Source organism: Trichosurus vulpecula, chromosome 8 (genome assembly GCF_011100635.1).
Source record: "Trichosurus vulpecula isolate mTriVul1 chromosome 8, mTriVul1.pri, whole genome shotgun sequence".
NCBI classification, from domain to species: Eukaryota; Metazoa; Chordata; class Mammalia; order Diprotodontia; family Phalangeridae; genus Trichosurus; species Trichosurus vulpecula.
The window spans coordinates 86,369,243-86,392,024 of record NC_050580.1 but is presented as its reverse complement, the minus strand read 5'-3'; the positions used below and the strand labels follow the sequence as shown (position 1 = coordinate 86,392,024).

Sequence of the window (22,782 nt, the reverse complement as noted above, 5' to 3'; positions counted from 1 at the left end):
TTTTTCTTCCTGCTGGCTGTGTCAAGTGAGGAGGTAAGGTCTGCTGTAAGCCTTCAGTCACTTCATCAAAGCCTCAACCATATGACCCACAAATGCATGGCCCTGATGTGGTGTCTGTCTCTGTTGTCTATTGTTCCTGATTTTAGATGCAGGTGTATTGGATATATCTGCAAACTTGTAAACTTCAAAAGATCAGAGTATTAAGCTCCAGAAGTCCAGGAAATGAAGTCCATGTGGAGATTTTCCAAAGGCTGGGTGACCTGACTGATCCAGCATGGGTCGAAGGTAGCCAAGAGAGAGCTATAGAGATTCATCCACAGGCCATGCCAAATTTGGAAGTGAATTTGGTGGGACAAATGCCACATAGAAAGTGCTTTAAGTTTTAGTCTACTCTCCCAAGTGTCCAAGGTAGTGTAAGAGAGAATGTGTTTCAAATGTTGGGGGGAATATGCTTTGTAATATCTCTTCTTGCTATATTTTTGCTGTAAATACCATGCTCTGAAAGATATTTAAGTCTGGCTGACTAAATTAGCTCGCAACTAATAATATTGGGGAAAATAAACAAGAATGGGACCCCAGCCAATAGCATTAGAAAAATACTTCCTTGATCCCTCAGAGGTAGCCCAGAACCTTAAGGAGGAATTTTGTTCTAGGAAATTAAATCCATAGTGTGGGCTACAACAGGTAAGTGATTCCTTTACATTACTAATTACAAAATCACAGAAATTCAGAATTGGAAAGGACTTCAGAATCTATCAAGTATGATCCATAGAGGGAAATATTCATGTGAAATATGTATGTATACACATTCAGTCAATCAGTCAAGCATTTATTAAGTACTTACAATTTGCCAGGCACTGTGCTAAGCTCTATAAGCCTCGATCCTGACCCTTAAGGACTCACATTCTAATGGGGGAGACAACATGCAAAAAACTATGTATGTATCATATATGATGATGTAAATGAGAGGCAATCTCAGAGAGAAGTTACCAGCAATGAGCAGGTTGTGTGGAAGAGGGAAGCCGGAAAAGGTCTCTTAAAGGAGGTGAGATATGAGCTGTCTTGAAGGCATTTAGGAAGACAAGGTATGGAGATGGGAGGGAGAACATTCCAGGCATGAAGAACAGCTAATAAACAGGAATATTGGGAGAAAGAGTGTCACATTTGAGTGAGGAAAAAAAGAAGGCCAGGGTTATTGAATCATACTATGGGGAAGAGTAAAGTGTAAAATGATTTCAAAGGTAAAAGGGGGCTATGTTATGAAAGGCTTGAAAAAGCCAAATGGAATTTTGCTTTGTTTTATCCTGGAAGTAACAGGGAAGCACTGAAGTTCGTTGGGTTGGAGGTGACATGGTCATACCTGTGCCTTAGGGAAATCATTTTGGAAGCTGAGTGGAAGATGGGTTGGAATGGGAAGAGACTTGGGTCAGGGACACAACCCAAAAGGCTACTACAGTAGTTCAGATGTAAGGTGATACATGGCTGTAGCTAAGGAAATAAAGAGCTGTCGTAAAGGATGAGTCTAACAGCCTTAGTCTATGGGGTAGAATAGAGCAAAATTAAAAGTGTGTACTTTTGATGGTTTCCTCAAACATCACTCTGAAAGTCACTCTTCATTTCAGAAATAAATAAATGAGTGAATGGATAAATAAATGAGAAGGAAGGAAAAGAGATAGATAGACAGACAGATAGAAAGATAGACAGATAGATCCAAAGATACTGAGGATTGTGAGCTTGGGCAACTAGGAGGATAGCAGTGCTTTGAACAGTAATAGGAAAGCTGGGAAGAGAGAAGGGTTTATTGGGGAAGATGAGTTCTACATAGACATGTTGAATAAAATGACAATGGGACATCTAGTTTGAGAGGTTCACTAGATATTTGGTGACATGAGACTGGAGGTCAGCAGATATGTCAAAGTGGATAAATAAGTCTGACAATCATCTACAGAGAGATGAAATTGAACTCTGAATCACCAATTGATAGAGGGAGGAAGAAAAAGGGCCTGGAACAAAGTTTTGAGGCTCACCCCTGATTAGTGGTTGTGATGGGAGTGGGGGTAGGGGTGGTGAGATCTAGCAAATGAGAATCAGGAGTGATCAGATTAATAGGAGGAGAACCAGGAGAGATTAGTATCTTGAAAACCTAGAGGAGAGCATATCTAAGGTGAAGAGTTATTGGCAGTGTCAAAGGTTGAAAGGATTTTAAAAAAAACGGAGAGATCAATGAGGATGAGGGCTGAGAAAAGGTCATCAGATTTGACAATTCAGAGATCATTGTTGCCAGACTACAATGGTGACAGAAAGTGAGAAGAGGCATTAAGTTAGTTTGGCCATGAAAGAGAAGAGATATAGAATGATAACTAGTGGTGATGGATGAATCAAGTGGGTGTTATATAAGGAGGAGAGGCATAGGCATGTTTGTAGGAAGCAAGGAAGCAGCCAGTAGACAAGTAGAAATTGAAGATTAGTGATGGAGTGAGTATGAAAAAAGTGGCAATTTTTTGGAGAAGACAAAATGAAAAGGTATCACTTGTGCATGTAGGGGTGTTTGCCTTGGCAAGGAGAACCACCTGTTCATATGAGACAGGGATGAAGGAGGAGATTAGAGAATGGGGGAATTATCTTAGAGATCCAAGACGAGGAGGAGGAAAGATAAGGAAACTCTCAGTCTATGGGCCCTTTTGGTTTTTTGCATGTGAAGTATGAGGCAAAGTTTTCAGCTGAGTGGAGTGAGGGGGTGCCATGGGAGGCATGAAGAATTACAAAAAGGTTTGTAATTGTTGCTATAGTGACTGGGATAGCAAATCCATTAAGGAAGCATAAAAAGATTTCCTTGTCACAGTGAGGGCCCAGTGGAAAATTATGTAACATAAATGTGTAGTGGACCCAGATAGTAAGGTTTCATTATGTTCCCCAATTATTCAGTGACAGATGAATAGAAGCAAAGTCAGTAGATGCTAAGAATAATACAAAGTTGGGGTGTAGCAAGGAATGACAAGATAAGGGGGACAAAGGACTTGAATGCTGAGGATAGTGTAGAGTTGAACTGGTTCACCAATGGGTCAAGATAGGAAAGGAAGGAGATTGTAGTCAACTTATGGATGATAGTTGCAGGGCTGGGGGGGGGGAGGACACTGAAGAGTGCAGGGGTTGGAGGTCATGGTAAGGATGAAGAAAATGGCTAGAGGTGTATAAGGCAGAGGGAAAGATGGAATGATAAAGTATTATGATCAGATAAGGAATTTTGGAGTTCGCTAACCAGGGAATAAATAATCTGTGGGTGATGGCAAGACCATCTCTGTAACTGAGATGAATTGCAGGAGTAGGTCATGGGAATTTAGAACACTGAAGAAATGGGAAGTTAGGATGTTTGAAGGACTATCAATATGAATGTTGCAGGTCCCTACTGTAAGGGCAGGTGTTGGGGTGGAGAGAACAACTGTGAATCAGGTGCTCAACTCAGTCAAGGAGAAAGGAGAATATTTGGGAATCAATAGATATTAGCTGCCAGAATTCTGTGATAAATTTGGATTGAATTAGTTTACATAGTCAATTGATGTTAAGGAAATTTTAAACGAGCTGTACCTGTGCTAGTACATATACTTCAGTTATTTAATTTAATTTATTTGAATTGATACAGTACAACATAATAGCCTAAATATTGTTTCTACACTAAGGAAAGCATGTGTTAGAAGGCACAAGTATAGCCTAAGGTCTGTAAGGAAGGCCATGAGATACTGTTATATATAGACTTTTCCCATTAGCACATTAATAGGATGGATTTATCAAACTGTTACTTGTCACCTTGGGTGGCAGGGAGAGCTTGGCCCTGAGGGAATGAGCTGTAGGATGAGGGGAAGCTGAATTAGGAGGAATGGAGGAGGAGGAGGAAGTCACAGAATGGACACAGTAACTAAGGACAAGGGGCTGAACTAAGACATCCCTATGAGGTTTCTGTGCATGAAAGAACCAGGGCTGAACCCTACTGGACCTCATAAGCTAGCAATTTATTGGTGGAAATCTATAAGGTAGTTAATTAGATTAATAGGTAAAATGTAGTATGAACTCATCCATTCATGTTGGCCAAAAGGGACATTTGAATTAGAATTAGTGTGTTTGGGGAACAGGAGCAGGGACTTGTGTGCTCCTGAGATGCCCCCCAAAAAGCCAGGGAACAGCTGGATCAAATGGTAGTTGATCATACCAACACTTAAATGGTTTAAGAAGCCAGATAATAATCATTCTTAAGCTGGTTCATCCTGGACCTGACAGCTCTGTACTTACTCAATGATGAAAATTTAAAAATAAGGGTAATGAATACAAGGATGAGTCAGGTTTGGGCTGGGAGGTGTAATTCAGCTAAGAACCCTCGGTGCTTTGTCCCAAATCTCCTTATTTATCATTTAGGGATGTAGAGATATTCCTGAGCATCTGTTAGTCTGGAACTGTAGATTGTGCTGCTCAATATATCCCCATGACCACACTAGTATTGAAGAAATAAATGGTGATTGAAGCTGGAGATCAGATCTAGCTAAGCTTGATCTCTACTGGCTATCCCCAGAAAAGAGTTCTCAGCAACAGATACTAAATATCATATTTCCTCCAAGCTAGTTAAAAATACTGGGCACTCTTAATTCATACACTGCCAGTGCAGTGAGAGGAAAAGTTAAAGTCACTTTATCTGGAATTCCAATTCTTTTAACACATGGAAGGCAAAGAACCCCATTAAAACCTAGCAACTAGCATTTATACATGGCAACCAACTTTCTTTTAAAATAGCAGAGTCTACTAATCAACAGGTATTCATTGGATATCCACAGAAAGCCCATTTGAGTATTGGGCAATGATGCCAGCAACTACTTAAAAGCTCAGTTCTTTAATAACAAACCAGAAGGTGAATTAAGATAAGCCCTTTGTGGGTATAGGCCAGGGAGAAAGAATTATTCCCCAAACCCTTAAACAAAGGAAGTGTAATTCCAGGGTTGCGACCTCATTTAACAGCATGGTCTAGGGAAATCGTGCACATTAGTGAGCAAACTAAAAACAGTCAGAAGGGTACGCTATTCATGAACTTTGACAGGGCGGTACAACAGAAAGAATGCCAAACTCTGTGGTGGCAAAGAATTGGAAATTGAGGTGACGCCCATCAATTGGAGAATGACTGAACAAGTTGTGGTATGTAAATGTAATGGAATGCTATTGTTCCATAAGAAATGATGAGCAGCTGAATTTCAGAAATACTTGGAAAGACTTACATGAACTGATGCTGAGCGAAGGGAGTAGAACCAGGAGAAAATTGTACCCAGTAACGGCAACATCGTGAGATGATCAACTATGATAGACTTAGCTCTTCTCAGCAATACAATAATCCAAGACAATTCCAAAAGACCCATGGTGCAAAATGTTATCCACATCCAGAGAAAGAACTGATGGAGTCTGAATGTAGATCAAAATGTACTATTTTCACTTTATTTTTCATAGCTTTTTTTTGTCCTTTTGTCCTGTTTCTCCTTTCACAACATGACTAATAGGGAAACACGTCTTACTAATATGGAAATATGTACATATATAGCCCATATCAAATTACTTACCATCTTAGGGAGTAGGAAGAGAGAAAAAAATTGGAACTCAAAATCTTATTAAAAAGAATGTTAAAATGCCTTTACGTGTAATTGAAAAAACAAAATACTATATAAAAAATAAAAGGGAAGAATGCTCAATTTACAGTTAGGAAGACCTAGGTTCAAACCTTTATTCTCATACCTATTAAGCTTTATAACCATGAGCAAGTCACTTAACCTCTGTGAACCTCAGACCCCTCGTTTTTAAAATGGGGATAATAATTCCTATAATACCTAATTCTTGGAGTTTTTGTAGGGCTCAAATAAGATATACAAAACATTTAACAAACCTTAGGGCAGAGGTGTCAGCCCACAGCACTCCTGACTGTCCTGGAACCAGACTGAAATATAGTTGGGAAATTTTTAGCAAAATAAATAAAAATATAATAAAGCATAGATAATATTATATTATAAAGCTAATTCAATATGTACTTATGAGGTTTTTTTTATATATATGGGTTAGTGGCCTCTGTTTCTGTCTGAGTTTGACAACACTGCCTTAAAGCACCATATCAATATGTAGAGAATGTCTCCATAGACAGATTTCATTTCTCACAATGCAGGTGAGCAAAAAACCGTCATTCACTGGGGAAAATTCTCTGGACTACACTTCTTAATAGGCTGTGTGTCAGGCCAACATGTGGCAATGTCACCTTACATATACTCTGATTGAATCAGGAGACACTTGAACATGAAAGGTTTCAAAAAATAAGTCTTAAATAATTAAAAAGCAACAACTGTGGGAGAGATGACAATAGTGGGAAGAGACACGAAATAAGGCATGGTTATGGTGTCCTGAAATATCAATATCTCTTCCAGATTCTGATGATAGCTGTCTTTCTTTGCTACCAAGAGAAGTCAACACTGTTTTCTAGCGCTATACCAAAGTTCAGGCAAGGGATTAATCTGGACAGCTTCAGACCATAATCTTCAATGAGGTGCTGAGAATGAGTGAGCCATATTCTCTCTCCCACGATGTTGAAGGAACAGACATTAACTGGAGTGTTTAGTTAGTGCTTCCTTGGAGGGTTAGGAACAGGTAGTCATTTGATATGGGTACAGAGAATTTACTCAGAGAGAATGCAGGTAGATTCAGTTCTCCGTTGTTTACTTTGCTGTTCTGGTTCATTAAATGCCTTTTGCACTGAATGCATGTATCATTTGGCATGGTCTGACATAAAGATGCATTAGTCAGGACTTGGAGCCACAGTTTGGAATGGACTATAATCCAAAGTGTACTCTGAACCTGGGCGTAGCCGAAAGGGATTCTCTAATTATCAGCTATTATTATCATCCCCTTTCAGAACAGTGTCTGAAAGTGCATGAGCCGGTGGCCATGCAGAGAAGCATCCATGGGGGAAGCAGATCTACCTGGGAGCCAGAGTGAAGCAAAAATCTAGGAAAATGAGAAATCTTTCCTCTCTGCCCTCATGGAATGCAGATTCCCTAGCATGGCAAGGGGGCCAAACTTTGTGCATTTCCCACATGTGCATGTATATATACATATATATACATATATATGTGTATATATATATATATAATATATATATAATTTGTTGTTCAGTTGTTTTCAGTCTCATCTGACCCTTTGTGACCCCATTTGGGGTCTTCTTGGCAAAAACACTGAAGTCATTTGCCATTTCCTTCTCCAGCTCATTTTACAGATGAGGAAACTGAGGCAAACAGGGTTAAGTGACTTACCCAGAGTAAGTATCTGAGGCCAGATTTGAACTCAGGAATATGAGTCTTCCTGACTCCAGGCCCGGCACTCTGTGTGCTATGGTGCCACCTAGCTGCCCCATATATGTTAATAGCTAGCATTTATATACTGTTTGCAAAGCTCTTTGTATACCTTACCTCATTTGATCCTCGTAACTACATTGCAAAGTAAGTGTTATTACTACACCCTTATTGTAGAGGAGGAAACTGGGTGTAAATGAGATTAAGTAACTTGCCCAGGGTCACATACTACACAGTGCAGGTACATCATCTATGTTACCTTTCCCTGCCCCCCCAAGACGTTATTCTTTAGAAAGGATCATCCTTTCTTTTTCTCTTCTGCTAATTTTTTTTTACAACAAGCTGTTTTACTCAGTAACAGGGCAGTAAATAATTACTTGCTTCAACCAGAAATTTTTGGCTGTCAGTCCAAGACCTTTGGGCCCGAAGCCGCATATTGACCTTTGCTACAGAGACTGCTATAGTCTCTGAATTCTGTGAGACACTTATTAGGAGAGAGGAGGACACTTTACAGAAGACCCAGAATAAATAGCACAGTGATTTATCTGGTCTTTGGTCTGTAGAATGTCAAAGGAAGGTATGGCTGACAGTTCACAGAGCAATCCAAGAGGCTAAAAATGCCCAGTTTCTTCCTCTGTAAAATAAGGAGGCTGAACTAAATGATTTCTAAAGTGCCTTAAAGTTCTTACAAATTTCTATAATTTATTCATTTTATTCTAATCCATAGAACAATTTGGAAAACTAAGAAATTTCCAGAAAATCTTAATGTCTTCATCTGATAACTTGTTGACAATGCCATTAATAAGCAGAATCAATTCCCTTTTCCATTTTTTGCCTCCAATTAAATTTCCCAAGTAACACTGAGCCCAGTTCACTCCTGTTTTGAGGAATTTATATGTAAAGATCAGTTTTCTGGAGCCTAACACATTTGTCTCCTATGACATGGAGGGTCTTTATTCTTACATCCCTGGAGAATATAAATGAATATATAAATATATATGTATTAAGCACTTACTTCCCAGCCCTTACAGCAACTTTGGACTCCACCCTCGTTCCCCAGGCTCTGATAAGTGAACTCTCATCTTACCTTGCCAGGAAGCAGGACTCCATACCACTTCTGCACCTCTTCTAGCCACATGAAGAGGGAAAGGAGGTCCAGCTATCTTTTAGGTACTGTCTTCCCTCATTAGAATGTAAGCTCCTTACTCATAGTGAATTATTTCATTTGGTTCTATTTGTATTCACCGCATTTAGTACAGTGCCTGCAGCATAAATGCTCAATCTATCTATCTATCTATCTATCTATCTATCTATCTATCTCTATCTGTCTATCTATATTTATCATCTCTCTACCACCTATCCATCTCTCTATCTCATGATCATCTATCATCCATCCATCTTTATCATCTATCACTTATCAATCTATCATCTCTCTATTACCTATCCATCTATCATCTATCCATCTACCATCTCACTATCACCTATCCATCTCTCTTTCTCTCTATCATCTATTCATATATATCTATCGCCTATTTCTCTGTCTATCTATCATCTTTCAGTCTGCCAAGCACTGTGCTCAGCAATGAGGATACAAACACAGAAATTAGGAGCTTACATTCTAACAACGGGAGCCAAAACCTAAGGAATGGTGACCAGGGAAGGTTGCAGCGGAGGGGCTAGAAGGCAGGAAGGGAGCACACATGGTGAGAGGGCAGGAAATGAGAGATGATGAAGCATAGCCCTTGGGAGTTTAGAGCTGAGCAGTTTAGCTCCTCCTCCAGAGCATGGCCTCCGGAAGGACAGTAGAGCAGAAGCAGCAGAATGGGAAATAATATTAGATAACTGAGCTCAAATTGTGCTGGATTACACAGGCTTGCTAGAGGAAAATCTTGGACTACTGAAAACTAAAGTCGTAAATTTCATTGTTGTGGTTGTCCCTCCTTTGACTTCGAAGAGGACCAATGACATGATGCTGTAAGGGGTGATGTCTTGACTTGCTTATGAATCGGATTTAAGTGAGGCAGGGTTGCACAAAGTCATCAGCCTCACTCTGTCTTCCAAAGTCATGGAAGTTCAGTGGTAAGACAAAAGTCAAGATGACTGGTAATGCCTGGGAGGCAGTGAATGACCTTGGCACCTTCAAAACTCTAAGCACCCCACAGCACCTTTGTGGCCACTGGAACAAGTTGTTCTTATCTACCTGTTCTGCAGGGGAAGTCTTCATACACTCCTAACTCAGTGATGGGCTTGAAACCTGTTGGTTACCCTCAAACTGACTTAGCCATTTGCCAAGACAGTTTTACCAGGGTGCAACAGCTGTACATGCTACAGTTTCTTGGAGCCACTGATGAGAGTTGGGTGACACCAAAGATGGATGAGCATTCCTGAAAAAGGTTTGACAAGCCCTCACACCAGAGGTGTTAGTTCTCCTTGAACACCCCATACACCTGGGTCAGATAGTTCATAATCAAATAATCCTATAATAGGAAGAAATCTCAATATGTAGGAGAAAAGTCTTTCCTGCCAGTGACTGCACTAACTAGAACTGAGTGAGGGGTAAGTAGGCTTCTCCCTTTTCCATCTGCCAGAGAGTATGTAATATATGAAAGAAAAATTCCAGGAAACTTAATCACTTCCATTTGGATTCTTAGGAAGATTCTGAACATCACCTGGCAAAATAAGATACAAGATACTGAGGTCCTTTCTCCAACTAAACAGCCCAAGCATTCGAACCCTATTGAAGAAAGCACAACTCTGATGGGCTGGCCACATTGTTTAAATGCCAAAAGTATGTTTGCCTAAAAGACTATTTTATGGAGGACTCACATAAGGCAAGCACTCACAGAGAGCTCAGAAGAAGCAAGTCAAGGACACTCTCAAGCTCACTCTAAAGAACTTTGGAATTAATTGTGAGACATAGAAGACACTGGCACAAGATCTTCCGGCATGGCATGCTGGCACCAAAGAAAGCACTGTGCTCTATGAGCAAAGCAGAATTGCAGCAGCTCAAAAGAAACATGAGATAATCAAATTTAGAGATGTCTCCACTCCAAGTGTTCATATGACTATTTCTGCCCTGTGATAGAGCCTTCCAAGCTCATATTGGTCTGATCAGCCACATTTGCACACCCTGTACCTTGACCCCAACATAGCAAAGTCACTTTGGTCATCTTTGAAAATGAAGAACAGCCAACAAACAAATATATGAGAGAAGGCTAGAAAGGAAGCTGGGAAGTTCTTAATGCCAAGCTGAGGAATTCATATATTTGCTGGTAGATGTGGGGAAAGACTGGCCAATGAGGGCCCAGCCCTTCAACCACTCAAAATCTGCTCTGTCTGGTGCCAACAAACCACATGGAGCAGGCTCAGCCCACTTCTCGAAATACATGATGACGCTACCCTACTCCAATTCAGTGTATGTACAAGCATGCTATGACTGTTTCCTGACTAGTTGCTTTATGGTGGAGAGAAGCCTTTTAATAGACTACTGAGCCAGAATTGAGTGCGTATGCAAAAGAGTCTAACAGAAGAACGTGACTTCTATCCTGCTGTCCGTGAGCTGCAAGAATGACCCTCCGAGCTCCAGAGGGGAAGTGGGAGGAAAGGGAGTGCCTTTCTTTTTCTCTGAAATGGTCCATATGCCTGTGTCTGGGATGAGGCCACCTCCTATTTGTGTCTTCTTTACTTTCTGTAGTACAGGACTGTGTAAGATATTGAAAAGTTGTAGGAGCTACCAGAGGTCCAGCAGCCAAGCCTAGGAAGGCACCAGTCTTGAGGAAATGGTCTGTTTTACCCAACCCAGCAGTGACTCAATTGGACCACTGAGATGTCATACCCTACAAGCCAATTCTTCCATTGGCTATACTGTACCCCGAAGTGAACTTAGTAGTGGGAAAAAATGTTTTTAGCTACAGTTAAAGTTTGAGCCCACTATTCTTAGGGACAGAGGTTTAGGCAGTGAGTGTGCCCCAGCTTTGGGGGAATGCTTCTGAACTTTGTTACTAGCTTCTCAGTAAACATTTCTTTTTAAAGGTTAATTGGGGTGCATTTGTTAATCAACATTGAGTAGAAATCAAGTACTTAAACTGATAGTGGGGTAATCACTGATTTCAGGAGTACCGAGGAGCTATTAATCAGCATAGGTGAAGTGATACTGGGGGGTATATATGAGAATGGGGGCTTGAGCTGATAGCATTAAAAGCACCTCACTGGCCCTCCAAGGTACCCATAGCATTCTGAGAATAAATGGGACAATAGCTGGCTCAGGGCACCTGAATTGCCAGAGGAGCTAGGCTAGGAGAGAGCCCCCAGGTTATGCCTACATGTATGCCTATAAACAAATGGCAGCCGGTGGTGAGTTTTGAACAGAAGAGTAACACAGTCAAATTTGTAGATTAAGAAGGGGAGAGAATAGAAGCTGGGATGCCTGAAGAGAGGTTCCTCTTGTCTGTCTCCTTCTCAATGAAATACATTTTTCTTAATATTAAGTGAAGTTTTGCAGAAAAACAAATCTATTTATGAACTACCATACAATAGGCAGCTGTGATAACAGATCACTAAGTAGGCTACATTCACTTAGGAAAGCGACTAAATCCAGGAAAGTACGCTGAGTCCCAGCTCCAGCTTAAGCCTCATTCAGTCCTAGAAACCGGTTGAATTGGCATTCATGTCTTTTGCTGCTGTATCAGGAGTTATATCAAATGAAATAATGTACTGTGCCACTTTGAAAGTCTTAAAGTGTTATGTAAATATATTCTATAATTATTAATTATGATTATCTCATTCTCCTCCTTTTCAATCAGGTTCAGAAATGGCTTTGGGATAAGTTGCCATGCTATTATTCCTCTATACATGCTGTAGGGACTGTTGTTGACAGGTAATGAAGATAACTGCTTTTTCTAGATGGATAAAAGTATTAATATGTAAGTTCACCTCTGCAGACTCATTGAAAGTGTACTTCAGTACAGGGCAATAGAAACAAAGTCTCCCCTCTTCTAATATGTTGTTTCTTTTAACTTCCTTGGCCAGGTCTCTATACTTAGAAAGCTTTTAAAAACATCTATTAAAACAATGTCCTTATGTTTTTATGAATCAGTGTTATGTCTGGGAGACTTGGGGCAAAAGTTCAGTCTGTGACAATTGTCTGGTTCCAGTAGTTTATTTTAGGATATTTTGGGATCTGTAGTTATAGAATGGGGATTTGTCATCTGTTAGCCCATAAAAGATAGTGAACTTCTAATATATAATTCTAATCACCAGATCATATCTTCCTAGGCAGACAGTGGATAGTAAATTTTAACAACCTGTAATGATGGTTTGCATTTTTCTCTACCACCTCTTTGCATCATCTACATTGATCATTAGGTATGGATTCCTTGAAGATAGCCCTTCATCACTTTATAGTTATAATAATCTGGTCCTGAATTACCACTATAAACACCCCTGTTTCTACAAATATTACACCTGCATGGTAATCATTTGTATAATGTTTCTTTACCAACGTATTTATGGTTGGCTGAGGTCACGTGGATTTAGTCCCCGGGAGATGGATGGAAATCCACCCTTTTGATTCCACCCTTGGATCTTAGTTCTTTGAAAAGTTCCACCCAGAGGTGTCACTTTAGGTTACATTCAACAAATCACCTTCATCACTTCTTGTCTAAAATATACCAGCAGCCTCTCACTTGCTCTCCTTGCCTCAAATTTTTTCCACTCCAGTCTATCCTTCACACAACCACCACACTGGTTTTCCTTAAACATGGATATGACCTATATCACTTTCCTACTCGATCTCCCTATTGCCTTAGGATAAACTATAAACTCCACTATTTAGTTTTTAAAGATCGAGACCTGGCCCCAATCTATCATTCCAGTCTCATTGTACGCTACTCTTTCTCCTGCATTCTGCAATCTAGCCACATTGATCTTTCTCTCTGCTCCTCAAGCATGGAACTCTATTTTCAATCTCTATGCATTTTTCAAATGCCAATCCCCAAGACTAGAATGTCGTCCCTTCCCAGCTTCACCTCAGAATCCCTCTATTCATTCAAGATTCAAGGTTCAAATACCACCTTTATGTGAAGTCTTTCCAGTTAATGCTCCTCCCCCAGGGATGGGCTAGTAAATAGAAGTCATTTTTAGAATTTTGGCAGAGAGCTCCTGAGACCCCAGGGAACCTCCTTGCTGACTATTTTGTAGCCTTTCTGGCAGTTTTTATTTGTTTTTTTCTTCCCTAACTGCTTTTAACCACCTTGAGCACTGCTTCTACCTGAGGGCAAAGGAATAGATTTTAATAAATGGGCTGTTTGTCTGAACCCTCGGGCTCTGAGTGATCGATAGATCACTAACAAATCACTTAACAAACGCTTGTTGATTGATTGGGTTTTACAATTCTGAAAAGATGCCTCAAAATTGGTGTTTGCACTTTTGCTTTGACTCTCCCACAATGCTTGAGAGTACTCTCAGTCTTTGTACTTGTAGGAAAGATTGTGCTTTGCCCCGGGGTTATCTTTTTTACATTGTTTTCATTTCTGAATTGGTGACCAAATTAGGCTCTCGGTGGATGTGTGTGGGCTTGAGGGCAACCTTGTAAATCTGAGGAGTCTGGCGATCCTGGCTGACACCAGGAGAAATTCCTGTCTCAGAGGCAACAGCCACCGACAAGAGGACTGGCCAGAGGTTGATTATTTTAACAGCTGACATACTGAGAGTTGTTTAGACAGTACAGAACTAAGGTGAAATGTAAAATGCCAAATTAGCGATCCCACAGATTTATGTTCTGATAAGTTTAAGTATCAGCCCCCCATGATGCTGGCAATAAAAATGTTTAAGTTAGTGAATCTTATTTTAGGTTTGTCAGTGCCTGCTTTTGAGAGGGTTTTGGTTTTAGCATTTCTTGTGTGCTTAGGAAAAAAAAATACCTGTCCCATACTTTTTCTTCCAATTCAGCTTGTATTTCAGAATCTCTTAATATTTGGTAACATCCTTTTTCTTGATATCTTTATGCTTAGTGTGTCTTGCCTGGAGGAGACCAGGTATTTGTAGGTATTGACTTCATCTGTATTGTAAATTATACAGATTTATAAATTTATATATATAATATATATCTTTATAATTATGTATTTATAATTTTATATATATTTATAAAATTGTTATATATGTATAACAATAATATATATTGTTATAAAATTATAACAGTAATTTTCAGTGTCCTAGTTGACAGTACCTTAAGGGGCTATATCTACCAAAGGGGCCAGAAATGAAACAGAATGATCAGGCAAACATGACGGTTCAAGGAAAGGGAATAATTATGGTGTGGAAAGAAGAATATGTCTCAGTGACAAAGCCTGCCATTGAGTCCACCCCATTTTTTTCTTCAGCAATGAGGTAGTTATGAGGAACATGATGCACCCTATGTAAACCTGCTGATATCTCGGCCCCACCAAGAAATGGAGAGCAGGATGAGAAGCCTTAGCCAACAACAGCAAAATGAGCAGGAAAAGGAGCTGGAGAAAGAAACAGTGGCCCAGATCCACAATTAGGCCCTACTCCAACTGGACGTTGACCCTTTGGGAAACCATGAACAGAAAAGCAGATGGGGAGGAAATATCTGCTAGTCTCCAATATACTACTACTACTACTACTACTAATCTCTAGTATGTATTAAGCACCTACTATGTGCCAGGCACTGTTGATTCTCACAATAAATTATTATCCCCATTTTATAACTGATATAACTGAGGAAACTGAAGCAAAGAGAGGTTAAGTGACTTACCCAAGGTTACAAAGCTATTATTAGAGGCCAGATTTGAACTCAGGTCTTCCTGATTGCAGGTCCAGTTCTCTAGCCACTGTTCCACCTAGTTGCCACATCTGACGGGGAGGTCAGAATCTAAGTACATTAAGTGTGTTCCCGAGTTTGGAGTGTGCCTGCAAGATGGCTGATAGGTACCTGGAAATTGGTACTCACCCCGCATGATCATTTAAAAAATATGTTGAGTTTTATTCCTTTTGTTTCATTGATCATAAGTAATGAACTATATACAGTGAAGCTGGGCTTGTCAAACTATATCCACGCCTTCATTCCATGCTCACTCGATGAAAGGTCACTGAAATGCATCATGAAAGAAGGAATAAAGGCAGAGTTTCCAGTGGTTGGAACCTGAACCAAGAGTCTGATTAGGTAATAAAAAAAAATGACGCACACCCTAGCCTGAGAAGATCACTACCACCAAGAAAGGAGCAGAGCTAGGAGATAGAGATTGTCAGTTCTTTGGAAACCCACAGAGAATCTGTTATTTTTCCTCTGCCACCATTGGAGCAGGTAACCAGCACAATTACTAATGCAAGTATGGGAGAAAGAGCCCCTGGCCCTCATCCTCAAAAATCAGGGGGAGGTACCTGGGCATCAGTGATATCCTTTAGGTTAAAAAATTTCAGAGGGGCTGAACGAAGCCCAGGAAGTGGTTTTCCTACTCTTGTGCAAGACTTATCTTCAAAGTTTCCTTGTAGTCCATTCTCTGTCCTAATGGAATGTAGGATAGCAAATTCAAAAATAACTTATAGATCTTTATTTTCATGATTTATAATTGTTCACAGTGCTTGAATCGTAAACAAGTCACGTGTCATTTGGAATCTTTCTAAAGCTGATAATTAATTTAACATACTGGTTACTCCAAAATAAAAAATTCAACTTAGGATGTTTTCCTTTTGTTATGAGGCATTACTAATAGACCTACTAAGAAAGGTGCCATATATACCAAAATATCTTTATAGTGGCAAAAAAAAAACTAGAAAAAAATGTAGACACCCTTCAATTGGTGAATGGCACATGAAAGTAATAGAATATTATCATGCTCTAAGAAACAATGGATACAATAAGCACCAAGAACTATCAAAAGACCCAAATGAACCAATACAAAATATGAAGTACAACCAGCGAAACAACATACACATGACTCCAACAGTCTAAATGTTAAGAACCACTACAAATAGTTGAAAATGAAGGTTGTAAAGAATGAGATTGGCCTCAGAGAAGAGATATGAAAAGATACTTCCTCCCCCTAACTCTTGCAGAGTTAGGAGTCCAGAGGTATGGAACATCTCATATATCATCAGATTTTTTAGCATATTGTTTAGTTTTGCTGATTTCTTCTCTTTCTCTTTTTCTATTTTCTTTTTTTAAAAATTATTTGTTATTTAAGATGGGCAAGGAGGAAGGGTACAGCAGGAAATTTAGGCAATGTCAAAATAAGAGATATCAATAAAATTATATACATATATATATTATATATAGGCTATTGCAATAGATGAGAGAAGTGATGACAGTCTGAACTAGAATGATAGCCTTGTTAAGATAGAGAAAGGGATTATTGTGAGAGAAGAAGAATTAACAAGACTTGGGGCCAGAATCATAGAATCATGGATTTGGAGCTAGCTGGAAGGGACTTTAGTCCTTTGGTCATTTAGTCCATGCACCTAATTTTAGAGATGAAGAAACTGGGCCAAAGGAGGTCAATGTATTGCTTGATGTTACAAAGAGAGTAGGTGGAAGACTAAGAACCTTAACCCAGGTCCTCTTACTTCAAACTCATCACCCTCTACATCTTATCATGCTGTCTCCAGTTGGGTTTGAGGGGTGAGGGGGAGAGAGAAGAATGGATGGATGAATCTATGAATGAATGAATGAATGAATGAAATGAAACTTTTGCCAAGTATGTGCCAGGCACTATTATGCTAAGTGCTGGAGATACAAATATAAGAAAGCAAGACAATTCCTGCCCTCATGGAGTTTATGTTCTGAGGGAAGACATGGAGTTTATGTCCTGAGGGAAGACAACACCTAAAGGGGAGCTCTGAAAAGATAGGAGATGGGAGTACACACAAAGCAGCATGATTTAGAAATGTTGGTCATGACAGTGATGTGGAGGCCTAATTCCAGGCAAAATATGCTAAAGCTCTCCTATTCAAATGTAGGGTGGATCCAGGAGCAGAGTTCAAGGTTCCAGTGAGACAGGGATAAGAAGGAGACAGACAATGGCCAAAGTGCAGGTGATGTGGTTTGAAAATGGTGGCCAAGAAGTGGCCACTTAAAGAAAATCACTTTGACAGCTGTGTGGATGATGGACTAGAGAGGGCAGATAATTGAGACAGAGACCAATTAGGAGGCTACTGTTGTACTCTGGGTGAGAAGTGATGAGGGCTGAACTAAGGCTCAGTTGCAGGAGATGTTATAGAGAGAAAAATGGCCTTATGTCACAACTGACCAGATATCTAGGGTGAGGGAGAATGGGTGTCAATGATAACATGAAGGTTATGAACCCCAGATATTGGAAGAATAGTGGTGCCTTGGAAAGAAATAAAGAGGTTTGGAAGAGGGGAAGGGAAAAGATAATGAATTTAGTTTTGGACATGTTGAGATTGCAATGTTGCTAGGATACCCAGTTTGAAAGCAATTAGCTATGTGGACGGAAACTTAGGAGAGATGCTGGAGCTGGAGACAGATAGATAGATAGATAGATAGATAGATAGACTATATATGTACACATGTGAGTGTGTGTATATACATATATTTGCATACAGATGATAATTAAACCCACTGATTCCCAAGAAAGTGTAGAAAGAAAAGATGGCTTAGGATAGAACCTTTGAGAATACATGCAGTTAGGAAATGATAAGCCAGAAAATAAGATGGCGAAGGAAAAGAGAGACAAATAGAAGGAGAACCAGGCAAGAATAGTGTCACAAAAACCCAAAGAGGAAAGGGTATCCCAGAAGGCAATGTGGTCAACAATATCAAATGCAGCAAATAGGTTGGAAAAAAAGAAGACAAAAAAACCCACCAGATCTAGCAAATAAGAGATTGTTGATAACTTTGGAGAAAGCGGTTTTAATTGAGTGATGAGGTCAGAAACCATATTGTAAAAGCACTAAGGCAGCTAGATGGTGCTGTGGATAGAGTGTTGTGTGACCCTGTTTACCTCAGTTTCCTCATCTGTAAAATGACCTGGAGAAGGAAATGGCAAACCACTCCAGTATCTTTGCCATGAAAACCCCAAATGAGTTCAAGAAGAGTCAGGCATGACTGAAAAATGATGGAACAATAAGAAAAGAGAGAAGAGAAAGTGGAGGAAATGGGGATAGATAACTTTTTCTACCAATTTGGCTAAGAAAGGGGTGGGGGAAATACAAAGAGGGAAATTGATCAGGCGTTATGACGCATTCCTAAATCCCAGCTGCCAGAGAACCTAAAGCTGGTGGATCACCTGAGCTTGGAAATTCTGAGCTACAACAGACTGAGCAGACCAGGTGTCTGTACTGAGGCTGGCACCAATAGGTGAGCCCCCAGGAGCAAGGGACCACCATGCTGCCTAAGGAAGAGTGAACCAGCCTAGACTTGAAATAGAACAGGTCGAAGCTCCTGCATTAATCCATAGTAAAACTGGGCCTATGAGTGGCTGCTGCACTTCCAGCCTGGGTAATATAGGGAGACATAGTCTAAAAAAAAAAAAAAAAAAGAGAAAAAAGAGATTTGAGAATTGAGCATGTTTGAAGACAATAGGGAAGAAATCAGTAGATAGGGAGAGGTTGCAGATGAGAAAGAAAGAGAGAATAACCAAACAAAAGCTTTTCATCTCTCCTCCCTTCCAATCCATCATATATAAACACTGCCAGATTTTCCCGAAGCACAGCTCAATTATGTCACTCCCCTAGCACTATGTACTGAATAAAGGCCAAATTCCTTAGTTTTCAAGGGCTTCCAAAATCTTGCCACAAGCTATCTTTCCAGCCTCATATCTCACTAACTCTCCAACAAGTCCCAGGTGAAATGATACTTCCGCAATGATTCAGATTAGGGAGATCAAATTCACCAGCTAATGACTCAACTCTCTCCTTGGGCTTAGTAATGTCAATAGGGCCTCTGAGCAACCCTGAACAGAGATAGAAAGCAGCAGGAGACTTTGCTAGAGGATTGGGATGTAGCACTCCATTTGAATGCTATTTTCTCTTTCTAATGCTTATTTTTATGATTATTCTACTTTGTAATTTTCCAATCATTACAAATGAGAGGAAAATAATCATGGGAGCATAGCTTTAGAGCTGGAAGGGACCTTGGTGATCATAGATCTAGGGCTGGAAGGTGCCTTGGAGGTCCTTATTTTACAAATATCTGGGCCTCTCCGAGGTAAGAAGGGGCAGAGCCCCAACAGGAGTTGGGGAGACAGCAGAAAGGCAGTATCACATCGTCACTGACTATGCCCACCACTTATCACTTCTCTCAGGCTCCAGGGTGACCCAAATTAATGCTGACACTCTTCTCATTGAACTTCATGATTGGTTTGACAAGGAGGCATCCTTTCTGCCCGCCCTGCTGCTGAGGAGTTCGATATCACCCCTTCTGGGGCTAGGTTAGTGCATTCTTCTCGCCCCCCCCACCATCTCCACCCCGTGCAATCAGCTTTACATTTCTTTGCTGCTTTTAAAAATATGATTATTAACAAATGAAAATAAAGACTGAGGGGAGTTTTGTTTTGAAGTAGAGGTTTCTGCAGAGTCAAATAAAAGAGAAATAGGTAACATACAAAAGAAATGCTTTTTTTATCTGAAGTATCCTGACCTATCTAAAGTGTCCCATTTAGCTCTAGATTTTTGTTTATAGTTTGAGGCTGGTCAGGAGAATGTTTTAAAAGACCATTTTTCTAAGAGAGAGTTTTATTTTCTACTGGAGACCCACAACCAGAATGTGCTACTAACAAACAGGAAAAAACGACTTGGAAAAAAAAGATTAAGAAGTAAATCCTCTAACAGGAAACTACTGTATAAATCCATTCCTTTTTTCCCTTTAATTATACAAAAAAAATCAGTTACTTAAAAGCACCTAGAGATACTGCTACAAATGAGATTGAGTAATATTTAAGCTGCTGATTTAATGAACTTACTCAAACCCACAAATAATTTTTTCATTTCCATCACAAATAATTTTTCACTCTAATAGCTCCCAAAATTACAATGGAAGAGGGAGAGCAGTGGGAGGAGGTGAGGATACCTGGAATTCAGCTCAGCACTCTGTCCATAGGAAGGATTCAACATAGCCTTGTTAACTGGAGGCTACACCTGATATGGACAGCAAATTGATGAAGTAAATCCAAATGGAACACCAAGTTCAGAGAAACAGCAATGCACCTTTAAAGAGAAGCCCTTGGTAGAGCTCCTCAGTCTAGGTTTTTGTCCTTCAAAGTTGACTTGTTTTCCCCTGAACCTGACATTCCATCTCATGCCTTTGTTCAGAATTCACTCCCTCCTCACCTCAGTCTCTTAGAATCTTTAGCTTCAACCCAGCTAAAATTTCACCTCCTATTAAAAGTCTTTCCTATTGCCTCTAATTTTTAGTATTCTCTCTCTCCTCAAAATCTCTCGTATTTATTCACCTGTGTGAATGTCATTGCCTCCATCTTCTCCCCAGTAGAATATAAAATACTTGAGATCAAAGATTGTTTTATCTTTGTATCCCTAGCACACAGCACAGTGCCTGGCAAACAGCAGGTGCTTAATAAGTGCTTGTTTTATTGAATTGAATAGATCAGCCTGAATTCTTTCACTCACACTTGGGTAGGCTACTCTGGGACTACCCTTTCCTACTAAAGGATAACCTCTCCCAGATTTTCACCCTCCTAGACAGCTGTGGCCTATGTAGGTCTGGGAAAATAAACTGTAATAGGCCTTGAAGGTCTGCTGCACCCTGAGAATTTTGGTCTTTGATATCTGCATATACGTGGTTAAAGTAAACATTTTTTAAAAACAAATATTTATTCCACCCAGCTCTCTTAAGAATCTTATCTAAATGGCTATTATCCCTTGTGACGTGCTATACCTTGGTAAATAGATAAGTAGAAGCAATTGCACTGGATTTTATTAGAATGTAAAGTTCTTTTTCACAGTATTTTGGTATCATGTGAGAGAACCAATGATCAAAACATAAAAGAGGGACATGGACCATAAAGCCAAAATAATTTCTCCTTCAAGGGAGTATCTTTGAAACGAAAGCATAAAAACAATCCCAAAGCACATTAAATATAAAATAAATTGCTAGCACTGAGAATAATTTGAGCAACCCTAATAAAGAATTGCAAGGAATATTGGAGAAGATTCTGGGCTTGGAGTCAGAAAGACTCAAGCTCCAATGATACTTTTGACATATGACCCTGGTCAAGTCATTTAATCTCAATGTGCCTTAAAAAACAAAAGTCATAGATGAATTCTGTTCTGTGTGGGTAAACCCAGTCCAGGAGTTTCCTGTTTTACTGAAATCACAAATTACTTGTGGTAAGATTTAAAAAAATTAGTTTAGCAGGATTTCCTGGCTGATCTATTAAGAGTCATAACAGAAAATTAAGGTATTTGAGTAAATATATTTTGTAAATTAGCCTAAATCATACAAAGTTGTTAAGGGTCTCAAAAGATCATTCAAATGCAAGAGTTCTTTACTACATAAAAAGCCCTTCACAAGACTTCTACCCCAGAGTTTCATTTTGATCTGTAAGTGACCCTGTGTATTGGCTTGTACCAAGCTGGAAATATTTCAATTACAGTTCTAGAGATGGACCATATTCGGCACCCAAAGCTCAGACTGGCAACCTATGTAAAAGGTAGAAATAGTAAAATGTCCCTCAGTTCTGTATGTTCTTCAGTGATAGTGACAGCTGTTGGAAAAGAGGACCCTCTTAAGAATCACAATTTTACAGGCAGATTTCAGAAAAACCTGGAAAAACTTACATGAATCGACACTGAGTGAAGTGAGCAGAACCAAGAGAACATTGTACACAGTAACAGCAACATTGTGTGATGACCAACTTTGATAGACTTAGCTCTTATCAGCAATACAATGATCTAAGACAATTCCAAGGGACTTATGATGGAAAATGCTATCCATATCCAGAGAAAGAACTATGGAGTCTGAATGCAGATTGAAACATACTGTTTTCTCTCTCTTTTTTTTTTTCTTCCTTGAGGTTTTTCCCCTTTGTTCTGATTCTTCTTTAACAATATTACTAATGTGAAAATATGTTTAATATGATTGTACAAGTATAGACTATATCAGACTGCATGCCATCTTAGGGAGGGAGGGGAAAAAATTTAGAACTCAAAATCATATAAAAGTGAATGCTGAAAACTAAAAATAAATTTTAAAAATTTTAAAATTAAAAAAAATCCATAAAAAAGAACCAGAATGCATATCTGAGCCACCAGTTGCTGGCTTTCTATTTGTGAGAATAGGTAATACCAAAGAAGTGATTGTTTTCTGTCTCCTCATTTTACTACTTAAAATAACAGATGATTACTTCAAAGTTTTTTTTTTACTTTCTGTCCTTTAAAGCTATTTTTACACCTCTCTTAATTAGTACCAAATCCAATTTTCTCCAGA

At 39.5% G+C, this 22,782-nt stretch overlaps 1 protein-coding gene across 2 annotated transcripts in view; it reads right to left on the bottom strand.

Annotated features, from left to right (window-relative positions):
- The window catches only part of SLC16A12 (solute carrier family 16 member 12), a 104,601-nt gene that overhangs the window by 39,674 nt on the left and 42,145 nt on the right, over positions 1-22,782 (bottom strand). Inside the window, exon 1 of one of the 2 annotated variants that reach the window (XM_036735712.1) lies at positions 8,449-8,515. The exons of the other annotated variant lie outside the window; for it this stretch is intronic. The gene's annotated coding sequence lies outside the window, so the exon portion shown is untranslated. Of the gene's footprint in view, positions 1-8,448; positions 8,516-22,782 lie in introns of those variants that run through there. 2 annotated transcript variants of the gene reach the window in all.